A 13,127-nucleotide genomic window follows, 5' to 3' on the forward strand; every position below is an offset into this window, starting at 1 on the left:
AATAAAATAAAATAAAATAAAATAAAATAAAATAAAATAAAATAAAACCAGAAGATGTTGGGGCCATGCAAATATTTGTTGAGCTAGCTAAAGGATTATATGTGAAATGACTCCCATCTCCTAAGAATACTGGTTTTATTGAGGTTTCATTTTGTGGGGTTTTTAAAAATATTTTTTTAATGTTTCTTCATTTTTGAGAGACAGAGTGCAAGCAGAGGTGGGGCAGAGAGAGACTGAGACACAGAATCTGAAGCCTGCTCCAGGCTCTGAGCTGTCAGCACAGAGATGGATGTGGGGCTCGAACTCACGAACCAGGAGATCATGACCTAAATGGAATTTGGCCAGCTAATTGACTGAGCAACCCAGGAGCCTTGTGGGTTTTTTTTTAAAACAACATACTACTCCATTAGAAACAATAGGGTATTAACCAGCATAGCCCTGTGATTGTTTGGTTTGTTCTTTACCCCATTGGAGATGTTCCTGAGCCCTAAAAAGACAGACCAACATTCACAGAAATAGACAGTACTAAGCAAAAAGGAAATAGTTCATCCATTCCCTTTTACTAATTATTTTCCTACATGCCCACCACTCTTCTGATCATACTAGTTTCTTTTATTCTTCAGTATCCCTTTCAAACATGCCTCAGTGTTTCTCACGTTTCTTTCCTCAATAACCCATTCCTTTATGCAACCAGCCTTTCCCATATCTTCAACTATCAACTCCACAAAAATAATATTTAACCATCTCAGATCTTTATGGAGGACAGATAAAGGAGGGAGAGAATAAAGAGGATAAGGGATGGAGGGACAATTTATTCCTAAAATCTTTTCCCCCACCTTCCCCCAGAGTTACACATCCCTTTTTCCAACCCTAAGCTGGACATGCCTACCTGAATTACCCACACACAACCTCAAATAAATGCACGTTAGAACCATGTTTTTAAAAAACAGTTTTGAGGGGCGCCTGGGTGGCGCAGTCGGTTAAGCGTCCGACTTCAGCCAGGTCACGATCTCGCGGTCCGTGAGTTCGAGCCCCGCGTCGGGCTCTGGGCTGATGGCTCAGAGCCTGGAGCCTGTTTCCGATTCTGTGTCTCTCTCTCTCTCTGCCCCTCCCCCGTTCATGCTCTGTCTCTCTCTGTCCCAAAAATAAATAAACGTTGAAAAAAAAAATTAAAAAAAAAAAGTTTTGAGATATAACTGAGATAAAATAAGCTGCACATATTTTAAGTGTGTAATTTGTTGAATTTTGACATATGGTTATACTTGTGAAACCATCACTGCAATCAAGATAGTAAACAATGGATTAGGGCCCCAAATTTCTTCAGGTCCCTTTGGAATCCCTTCCTTTCCCACTTTTCTGTGCTCCTACACCCTACACACCTCCCCAAACAAACTGATCTGCTGTTATTGTTGACTGTATCCACAATTCATTCCTTTTTATTGTTGCTACAATGGCATTGTATAAATATGCTACCATGTGTTTATCCATTTACCCATTGATGGAAATTTGGGTTGCTTATCACTTAGGGGCTACAAAGCTGTTATAAACATTTCTGTGCAAATCTTTACAAGGACATAATTCCTTTTTTTTTTTAATTTTTTTAAGTTTATTTATTTGAGAGAGAGAGAGAATCCAAGTCTCATGAACCCTGAGATCACGACCTGAGCTGAAATTAAGAGTCAGATGCTCAACCAACTGAGCCACTCAGTTGCTCATCCTTTTCTCTTGGGTAAATAAAAATCTTGGAGTGGAATGGTTGGGTCATGTAGTAGATGTATACTTAACTTCGCTGTTGTTGTTGTTGTTGTTGTTGTTGTTGTTGTTGTTGTTGTTGTGGGTTGGTGAATAAGCTTATTACTGTCTTTATCCAAAAAATCTTCATAGAAAATTGTGGTTTGGTTTATTAGCTCTCAGCAGCCCACTCCTAAGCTCTAAGGAAGTTTGCCTTCTTCTGAGCTACCTGATCTTTCTTCTGGGCAAGAGACATTTGGGGACAATTCCACCTCTTCTTTTTAACTTCTTTCTTAGGCTCCTTCTCATAGACTGGATTCTCTCATATAGCAGCAGGAGCTTTCTTATAAGCATCTGATTCTTGTAAGCATCTCATCTTCTTCCCGTAGGTACTGCATATAATCTGTAACGTTTTGACCCATGATGTGCTTCCGATGTCCTTCTGCATTGAATTCCTTGCTTTCTGAATCATAACCAGGAAATCATTTGGTACTGTGAGGAATAGACAAGCCTCCATCCACAGCTCCCTTGAGGACCCCCAAAATTTTAGATCTCCAGTAGTATTTCTGGCAAGCCCTGCATCCAAATAGCAAGTGAAGGCACCAGGTTGATCATCAATACTTTCCACACTGCAGTCATCTCTAGTCACTTCTACTTGGCCTTCATAGATCTTATCCACACCAAACCTATGGAGAAGCCTGCAGGCCAGCAGCAGGCCAGTACAATATGCTGCAACATAACTTGTCAGGCCAACCTTCACACCATACTTTGGGAGTTCATGAGCATAAGCTGCACAAACTATCATGTCTCCTTCCATACGGGCATAAACAATCTGACAAATGATGTCTCTGTTGCTTACACGAAATATCCTGTATTTAGGTGTGTTGTACTTATTTTTATCCTGAATTACCAAGCATTTCCGGGCATAGTAATCAGTTTTAACTTCTTGTCTTCTTCTAAATTTCACTTGGTATCTCTTGAAGTAAGCCATATTCTTGATAACTTTAACAAACCCCATCCTGCACAACAGAGACCGGCATCACCAGCTTGCCAAAGACCAGCAGGCTCAGCCATATTTTTAACATTTTTAAGTAACTGCCCAACTGTTTTCCAAAGTGTTCATACATTTTACATTCCTACCAGTAGTATGTGAGAGTTCTAGTTTCTCCACATCCTCTCCAACACTTGGTGGGGTCAATCTTTTTAATTTTAGTCATTCTGAGAGCTATGTAGTGATATCTCATAGTTTCTAATTTGCATTTCTCCAATAAGTCATTTGGGGAAATCGCAGGGGTCAGCACATCTGGAGTGCAATGGATGAGCCTCGCCCTGGGAGAACTACCTTTGTGATCATGGTGTCTCCCCTACCAGGTAAGTTTTCTATTAGCCATATTTTCATGTAATTTCTTGCCATCTGTAGATCTTCTTTGGTGAAGTCTATTCAAATCTTTTGTCCATTTTTATTGGGTTTTCTTATTATTGAGTTTTGAGTGTTCTTTATATATTCTAGAATCAAGTCCGTTAGTAAATATATGCTTCCCAAAGATTTCCTCCCAGTCTGTGGCCTTGTCTTTTCATGCTCTCCTGTGTCATCTGAAGAACAGAAATTTTAGATTTTGAAGAAGTCTAATGTATCAATTTATCCTTTTATTCAGTGATTTTGGTATTTTTTTCTAAGAAGTATTGTCTGATTCAAGTTCACAAAGATTTTCTACCATGTTTTCTTCTAGAATTTTTATAGTGTTAGGTTTTACATTTAGGCATATGATCCATTTTGAATTCGTTTTTATAAATGGTGCACAGTATGGATCAAAGTTTCTTGTTTGTTTGTTTGTGTTTTTAATATAAATATCCATGGGTGCCTGGCTGGCTCAGTTTGTGGAGCACGTCACTCTTGGTCTCAGGGTTGTGGGTTCAAGCCCCATATTGGGTGTAGAAGTTAGTTAAAAATAAAATCTTTAAAAAAATAAAATAATAGACATCCAATTATGCCCACACTATTTGGTTGAAAAGGCTATCCTTTACCCATTGCATTGCCTTTGCTCTGATATAAAAAAAAAAAAAAATCAATTGTTTGTAATGTATGGGTCTATTTCAGAACTCTCTATTCTGTTCCTTTGATGTAACTGTCCATTTCCATGCCAATACCACATTGTGTTGGTGACAACAGCTTAATAATAATGTTTAAAATCAAGTAGTGTACCCCTCCAACTTTCTTCTTACTATTTTAAGGTTGCTTTAATTATTTTAAGTCCTTGGCATTCCCATATGAATGTTACAATCAGCTTACCAATTTCGAACCAGAACAGTCTGAGATTCTTATTAGTATTGCATTGAATGTATAAATCAGTTTGTAGAGTACTGATACCTTAACAATATTGAGCCTTCCAGGCCATTTACAAGGCATAGCTCTCCACTTCTTGAAATTTTCTTTACTTCTGTCAGCAATATTTAGTAATTTCCAGTGTACAGGTCTTTCACATATTTGGTCAGATTTACCCCTAAATGATTGATAATTTTTTATGCTATTATAAATGGTACTTTAATTTCAAACTCCAATTGTTTGTTGCTTGGTATATGGAAATACAATTTCCTGTTACTGAGATTCAATGTATCTTAAATAACCAATATACATTAAAATTATAAAAAGTCTGGGGCGCTTGGGTGGCTCAGTCGGTTAAGCGGCCGAGTTCAGCTCAGGTCATGATCTCGCGGTCCGTGAGTTCAAGCCCCGCGTTGGGCTCTGTGCTGGCAGCTCAGAGCCTGAAGCCTGTTTCAGATTCTGTGTCTCCCTTTCTCTGACTCTCCCCCGTACATGCTCTGTCTCTCTGTCTCAAAAATAAATAAACGTTTTAAAAAAGTATAAAAAGTCTGGCATGTAACAAGGGATATATGTGTTTTACAAGCATCAGCAAGATCTGATAATGAATTAATTCTATTGTATGTGTATGGCAGGTGTGAAGAAGAGCTAATGGTCAAAAATAAAAGATATTTGAGAGTTCTGAGATAACATGTGGTGGTAATCTTATTAACCAAAATGGTGACAATAGGGTAAATTCACTTCATAGAGAAATTTCGGGACATTGTGTGGCAATGTCTTTTTTGAAATCAAGATAGAAAAATCTGGCAAGTAATTGGAAACTAGACTGTGTTCCTTTGGTGCTTTTGGGCTCCAAGGAAGGCAACTACGTAATCTTGAACCTTCACTGCTCAACTTCCCAGAGTTATAACATGCTGATGTAAACTGCAGATCTTTAAGGTGAGTGGAGTGGGAAGTGCCCATCACTTCCTAAATTTATTTCCTCATGAAACTCTTATTGGTGAGGAGAAACAAACCTAGTGCTCAGAGATACTCTTTGGAAAACAACACTCTAAATGACAGAGAATTACGGTATTATATCATGTATCAGCTGCTTGAAAGCCTCCAACTCTTGCACTTGCTCAACTCATCCTGTCTTCCAGTATTTAAGCAAATTGGCTCAAACCTTCATTCCACATATATTGGGAAAACTGGTATCCTTTCTAATATGTCTGGGTGCCTGGTGGGGGCTACACATTTCTTTCTTTCTTTTTTTTTTTTTTTAATGTTTATTTTTGAGATAGAGAAAGAGGGAGGGGAAGGGAGAGAGAGAGAACAAGTCAGGGAGTGGCAGAGAGAGAAGGAGACGCAGAATCTGAAGCAGGCTCCAAGCTCTGAGCTGTCAGTACAGGGCCCGATGTGGGGCTTGAACCCACAGATCACGAGATCATGACCTGAGCCGAAGTCAGAAGCTCAACCGACTGTGCCACCCAGGTGTGGGGGCTACATTTCAACTGAGTTCCTGCTTCCACTAAATTATTGATATCTATTCTGAATTTCACTTTCTTCCTTATATCAAGCTGATGGGCCCTCCTTAATCCCCTTTCTTTCTGGAACACTACTGACTCAAAGATGAGGGTATGAATGGTACAATAGAGAGGAGTTGAACCCTGTGTGACACAGTCAACAAAAAATTGAGAATTAGAAATCCCCATTAATTTAAAATGCTCTTAACTATCCCTGCTTCCAGGAAAGTTACACTGGTTGTCTTTTATATTTAAACTCTTCTTTCTCATATTCCTAGGCCCCCCTTTGTCTCCCCCCCTTTGTCTCATCTCCTCTCCTGGCTCACCCCAACCCCAAGTAACTCTCTATCTCACTTCCACCTAGGGAAGGTCCTGAGGGGCAGATTTTCCACAACCATACAAGCTGGTCAGAGGCAGTTTGAGATGGTTCCCTCCCCTCCACAGAATTCCACCACCAGTATTGATTCTATAGGCCATTTTTCCTCTTACCACAATTTGTAGGGCACTACAACACTGCTCTGATCCTCCCCCATTGTGATGTCTCTCTAGACATCCCTAATGTTGCCTGTCTTCCCACATTCAACTTCCCCTCAAAGGAAAGAGTTGATGACTTGGTCACTATCTTGTGTCAAGAGTCCCTATTGCATGTCTTTTTCCTAAGGTACCTAATCCTCATTCAATCATCCTGGCCAAGGTCAAAACTCATAATGCTACAATCCATAAAGAACTTCTCATTTTGCTCAGAAGTAAGATGGAAGAAAGGGAAGAGGCAGAAGGATAAAAGCATAGAGTTATAGTGTTTGTTGGCCCATTTAAGATAATTGAGAGTCCATTCATCTTTAAGAGAAAGACAATGACAAAGAAGTCAAATGATACATTCCAGGTAACATGAGGATTGACAGAGAATTGACTTGGACCAGAGTCTCCTCACTCCAAATCCACTCACAATACCCTTCCACCTGAGAAACAAGTAACTTTAAAACTTTTTTGGCCACAACTCACAGTAAGAAACATATTTTACATCAGGACAAGCACACACACACATTATTGATAACCTTTTACACAGCTCTTACTATGTGCATATGTGTGTATGTGTGTAGATATATAGATCTGTGTGTATATCTGTGTGTGTGAATAGATGGATAGGTAAACAGAGAGAAAGGGATTTATAAATTCTAAGCTCTTTACATATGTTAACTCACTTAATTCTCACAATTCTGTGAGGTAGGTACTTTTATTACCTTAATTTTCCAGATGAGTAAACTGAGGCACATAGAAACTTGTACAAGACAAAGAGCCAAGCCAGGATTTTAACACACACAACATGGCTCCAGAGTCTATGCCCTTAATCATTACACATACTATCTTTCATGTGTGTTACACATGTAGGAATATATTTATGTATACACATATATGTGTGTGATATTTCATAAAACAATACTTATCTTACTCCCTGTGATGCACTTTCATTAAAAAAATTTTTTTAATTGACTGAAACCCACTAAATTGATTTACAACCCACATTTTAAAACATTTGAAAAAACACTGCTAAACTAACCAGGCTAGGTTTCCTTTCCAGATCTTCCTTTTAGAAAAGAAGGGAGACAAGTATAAAGACAAATATAAAATGATCACTAAGTAAAAGAGGGAAACCTCCAAGTTTCCGCCTCATGGGAAGACAGTTTTAATATCTGTCACTTAGGAGAGAAAAGAAGAGATGGAGAAATGGGTATTAGTGAGTAAATATGCCTACAAGTCAGACAAGGAGAAACAATTCCCTAAACCTTGAGCTCATCATAACAGCACAGCTTTCATATTAGTACACACCTGACCTATTTTTAAATCAACCAATCCTATCTGCAAAAGATTAACTTCAACAAATATTTTTTACGTTAATAAAAGTAGTACAACACCACTTTAGTTCTTACTATGTGTCAGGATCATTTTAAGCACCTTACATGTTAATTAACTAACTTATTAAGTCTCACTATTCTATATGGTGGGTGCTATTATTAAACCAGTTTATAGATGAGGACATTTAAGACTTGTCTGTGATCACACAGCTACTAATTGCAAAGATGGGTTTTACCTTAGCTCAAATCTAACAGCTGTGTTCTCCCAACCACTACTCTAGGCTGTCTTCCACCCAGTGTTTAAGCCATTGTGCTGGGTACTACATGGCAATCTCTGAAGTAAAATAATTTATGATTTCTTATTTAAATTTTTTTAAGATTTTATTTTTAAGTAATTTGTACAACGAATGTGGGCTCAAACTCCCACCCCCGAGATCAAGAGTCACACACTCCACCAACTGAGCCAGCCAGGTGCCTGATTTCCCATTTAAATTGATTAAGTAACACGTGGTCTTCTACAAGTATGCTAAGACAGAATTAACTCAATGTTCAATCCAAACAAGTATTAATTCATCATTTAATAGGTAATATTTGCATACTGTAATGGTTTATATATTATTATGGTATTATATTATTATTAAAAATTTATATTTAAAATTCACACTGGTCTATAACCCATGATTATAGTATGGACTCATTGAGTAGATTCTATTGAAATTGACATCGTGTGATGTTATCATCTTTAAAAATTTTTTTTAAATTTATTTATTTTGAGAGAGAGACAGCAAGCATGAGTGGGGTAGGGTCAGCGGGAGGGGGAGAGGGAGAGGGACAGGGAGAGGGGGGGAGAGAGAGAGAGAGAGAGAGAGAGAGAGAGAGAGAGAGAGAGAGAATCTCAAGCAGACTCCACACTGTTAGTGCAGAGACTGGCACAAGGCTCACACTCATAAACCACAAGATCATGACCTAAACCAAAAATGAAGAAACGGGTGCTTAACTGACTGAGCCACCCAGGCACCCCTGATGTTATCACCTTTATCATAATTTATATCTACTTCTACCACTAACATTATCAATAAAAGTTTCCCATGGGAGGAATGCAAACTGGTGCAGCCATTGTGGAAAATAGTATGGAGTTTCCTCAAAAAATTAAAAGTAGAATTAACATATAATCCAGTAATTCCACAACTGAGTACTCACCCAAAGAATAGGAAAACACTAATTTGAAAAGATATACATACCCGTTTCCTGCAGCATAAATAGCCAAATTGTGGAAGCAATCCAAACATCCATCGAGAGATGAATGGATAAAGAAGATGTGGTAACATAAACACACATACTGGAATATTACAGTCATAAAAAAAAATGAAATTCATTCTTGCCATTTGCATGGATGCAACATGGATAGATCTAGAGAGTATAATGCTAAGTGAAATAAGTCAGAGAAAGACAAATACCATATGATTTCACTTATATATGGAATTTAAGGAACAAAATAAGTGAACAAATTGAAAAAGACACAAAATACAGACTCTTAACTACAGAGAACAAACTAATGGTTACCAGAGGGGAGGTGGGGGGAGATGGGTGAAATAGGTGATGAGGATTAAGAGTAGACCTATTGTGATGAACACTGAGTAATGTATAGAATTAATGAATGTAATGTGCAGAACTGTACACTTGAAACTAATACTGTACATTAATTATACTAGAATTAAAAATTTTTTAATTAAAAATAAAAAACAAAAATAATGTTTAAATGTTTCCCATGGAGGGGTTTATATATGTGCATATATGTATATGTAAGAATATATGTTTCTGTTTATATTTATACATGCACTTCACACACAGTCCAATGATCTCATGCAATTTCTTTCCAGTTGTTAATATTTACTCTATTTCCCATTTCCTCTGCTGTTAGAACTTGCCTCGATATTCAAAATTAAGGACAGCTGGGGCATCTGGGTGGCTCAGCTGGTTAAGCGTCCAACTCTGGATTTCGGCTCAGGTCAAGATCTCATGGTTGATGGGATGGAGCCCTATGTCAGCCTCCATGCTGACAGCGTGGAACCTGCTTGCGATTCTCTCTCTCCCTCTCTCTCTCTGCCCCTCCCCCACTCATGTGTGTGTGCTCTCTCTCTCTCTCTCTCTCACAAAATAAATAAATTTTAAAAAAAGAGTTAAGGACAGCTGAATGAAATATTTCAAGGGGGAAATTTTAAACCACAAGAGAAGTAGTGGGAAGTAGTCTTAGTTGCCTATTTAGTTGAGCAGTAGAGTCTAGTCTTGTCCTTGGCCAAGAAGATTTTCATAAATGCCACCACATGATAGCAGCCCAAAAAGAGATCATGCAGATTAATATTATCCTTCTTTTTTTTTTAATGTTTTTTTATTTTTGAGAGAGAGAGAGACAGAGCATGAGTGGGGGAGGGACATAGAGAGAGGGAGACACAGAATCCAAAGCAGGCTCCAGGCTTCTGAGCTGTTTGCACAGAGCCCAACACGGGGCTGGAACTCATGAACCATGAGATCATGACCTGAGCCACCCAGGCACCCCTAATATTATCTTTCTGACACTGCTTTTCAGTTCCCTAGATGCATTGAATCCGCCGAAGAAGCATTAATAGAGCAGCTACTACTAAGCAGAGACTGGTTATGTCTCTGAAGTAACACAGTACATAAGCACAGGATCTGGAGTCAGGGGACCTGGGTTTGAACTCAATTCTGTCACTTATTGAATAATCAAGAGTAACTCAGTTAATCTTACAGCCTTTTTACGAATTTCATCTGACTTTGTCTTTGACCATTCTTCTTTTGTTCACTTCCCTCTAGTCCCATCTCTCCTACCATTCTTTCTATTCAATTCTTGAACACATCAAGAAGCATTCCCTTCTTCAGGCCTTTCTATGTCCTGTTTCCTCTGCCTGGAATATTCTTCCTCTGGAATCCCAAATGTCACATCATCAGAGAAGTTTTTCCTGATCATTCTAAATAGAGCAGCATTCATGGACATCTTCCATGTTCCCTGTCCTTTGTACCCTACTCAACTTTTCTGTAAGGGAATGACATACACCTATGTTTGTTTGTTGTCTGCCTCTCCCCACTAGTACAGAAACTCCACATTCACTATGTATCACCAATGTCTGTCAGAGTAGAGCATTCCTCAATACTTGTTGTTTCTTGGTATGCCTCCTTCTTTTCCTTTTTCTCAATTGTTTTTTAAATCCCGTATGAGTGAGATCATATGGTATTTGTCTTTCTCTGACTTATTTCCCTTAGCATAATACTCCAGCTCCATCCATGTCATTGCAAATGGCAAGGGTTCATTCTTTTTATAGCTAAGTAATATTCCATTGTATGTATATAAAATATATATACCACATCTTCTTTATCCATTCATCAGTCGATGGACACTTGGGCTGTTTCCATATTTTGGCTATTGTTGATAATGCTGCTATCAATCTCGGGGTTCATGTATCCCCTTGAATTGGAATTTTTGTTTTCTTTGGGTAACCAATAGTACAAATGCTAGGTTGTAGGGTAATTCTATTTTTAACTTTTTGAGAAACCTTCATACTGTTTTCCACAGTGGCTATACCAGATTACATTCCCATCAATGGTGCCAAGAGGGTTCCCCTTTGTCTACATCCTTGCCAACACTTTTGTTTCTTGTGTTGTTGATTTTAGGCATTCTGACAGGTGTGAGGTCACATCTCATTGTACTTTTGATTTGCATTTCCCTGATGATCACTGACCCTGAGCATCTTTTCATGTGTCTGCTCACTATCTGTATGTCTTCTGCCCATTTCTTCACTGGATTATTTGTTTTTTGGGGTGTTGAGTTTTGTAAGTTCTTTACATATTTTGGATACTAACCCCTTATCAGGTAGGTCATTTGCAAATATCTTCTCCCATTCCATGAGTTGCCTTTAAGTTTTGTTGATGGTTTCCTTTGCTATGCAGAAGCTTTCTATTCTGATGAAGTCCCAATAGTTTATTTTTGCTTTTGTTTCCCTTGCCTCAGGAGTTATATCTAGAAAGAAGTTGCTATAGCCAATGTCAAAGAAGTTTCTGCCTGTGTTCTCCTCTAGGATTTTTATGGTTTCAGATCTCACACTGGGTCTTAATTATAGAAAACAAACTGACGTGGATTATGGAGCACACTTGTTGTGATGATCCCTGGGTGTTATATGGAAGTATTGTATCACCACCTTGTACACTTAAAACTAAGTAAATAAATACTTATTGAATTAACTTTGTTTTGGTGTATGGCAATATAGTTCCCATCTAGTTCACATAGATGTAAAAAGTCAAATGATTATGTGAAAATACTTTGTAGAGTGCTACATAAATGATGGGGCTTCTGGGTGGTTCAGTCGGTTAAGCATCCGACTTCAGCTCAGGTCATGATCTCACAGTCTGTGAGCTCGAGCCCTGCGTCAGGCTCTGTGCTGACAGCTCAGAGCCTGGAGCCTACTTCAGATTCTGTGTTTCCCTCTATCTCTGCCCCTCCCCTGCTCACTCTCTGTCTCTCTCTGTCTCAAAAATAAATAAAAACATTTAAAATTTTTTTTGTTTTAAAAAGAGTGCTACATAAATGAGATGCTTTTCCTACAGTGAGGAGATTATTAAATGACATTTACATGGCTGTAGATTGTTTACAAAATGCCAAAGAATCCTAACTCAAAAGATCAGGAAGAAATTAGCCATATCACTCATATTTAAGCCCTAATATAGAAGCAACGACTAGGAAATGTAAAAGCCACTCATACTTGACTATTTTGAGAACTTTTTTTTTTTTTTTTTGCCATATCAAGAACTTGTTAGTTAACTAATTTTTAGGTCTTCAGAAAGTTAAATGTTTCAAAATTATGTTTCCTTCTCCAGAGCAATCACAAATCAAAATAACATCTTAAGTCAGTTACAAATGAAAATATTAAGAACAAAGTTGTTTAATCACTAGATTCGAAGAGCCAGAGCTCAGGCCAGTCTAATTTCTTATATTATTGTGTAATCTCTGCCACTTCTACTCTTACTGTAAAAGATTTACAGAAGGAGTGAAAGTTCTGAACAAAATAATTTTCTATTAGGGGGGTAACAACTTTAAACCTTACATCTTGATTTATTTCAGCTACTTACTGATTCCAGTCTTGTGCCATGTAATTGGATGATCTAAGGATACCTTGCCTTTTTGAGAGTAAGAAGTGTTTTTCATTTCCTCTGGAGCTCTGAGATCACTGGCTAGGAAAGGAAGAGGATTAATGATGAGAAAGAAGTCCTTCCCATTTCCTCTGCTGCCAGAAACTTATCTCATTATTAAAGGTTACAGATGGCTGAATGAAGAGCTTTCTTCCTTCCTTTCTTTCTAATAGACCACCCCATTTCAATTCCAAACAGTCTTCTCTAAACACATTACAATGAAACTGTCAAAAACCAAAATCAGAGAGAGAATTCTAAAAGCAGCAAGAGAAAAATAGATATTAAGCTATAGGAACCTCGATTAGGCTATCAGCAAATTTCACAGCTGAAACTGTACAGGCCAAGAGAGAGTGGAATAATAATCAGAGTGCTTAAAGAAAAAAAACAGTCAACCAAGAATACTCTATCCTCTAAAATTATTTTTCAGAAACGAAAGAGAAATAAAGACTTTCCTAAATGCAACTTAACTATGGCATAAAGATTAAAGGAGGGGCACCTGGGTGGCTCAGTCATTTAAGC

The 13,127-nt window shown here is 38.0% G+C and overlaps 1 long non-coding RNA gene, 1 other non-coding gene and 1 pseudogene across 2 annotated transcripts in view; all 3 read right to left on the bottom strand.

Moving 5' to 3' along the window:
* The window catches only part of LOC121044315 (uncharacterized), a 48,837-nt gene that overhangs the window by 2,148 nt on the left and 33,562 nt on the right, over positions 1 to 13,127 (bottom strand). The window contains exon 2 of the long non-coding RNA XR_005797247.1: positions 12,549 to 12,650. This is a non-coding gene — a long non-coding RNA (uncharacterized LOC121044315). The remainder of the gene's footprint in view (positions 1 to 12,548; positions 12,651 to 13,127) is intronic.
* On the bottom strand, positions 1,733 to 2,860 carry LOC121044313 (60S ribosomal protein L5-like; annotated as a pseudogene).
* On the bottom strand, positions 2,954 to 3,110 carry LOC121044645 (U1 spliceosomal RNA). Its single transcript, XR_005797407.1, has one exon. It is a non-coding gene; the product is annotated as a U1 spliceosomal RNA (small nuclear RNA).

The sequence above is a fragment of the Herpailurus yagouaroundi genome, unplaced genomic scaffold (assembly GCF_014898765.1).
Source record: "Herpailurus yagouaroundi ecotype Mexico unplaced genomic scaffold, PumYag 188, whole genome shotgun sequence".
In the NCBI taxonomy this organism is placed as follows: Eukaryota; Metazoa; Chordata; class Mammalia; order Carnivora; family Felidae; genus Herpailurus; species Herpailurus yagouaroundi.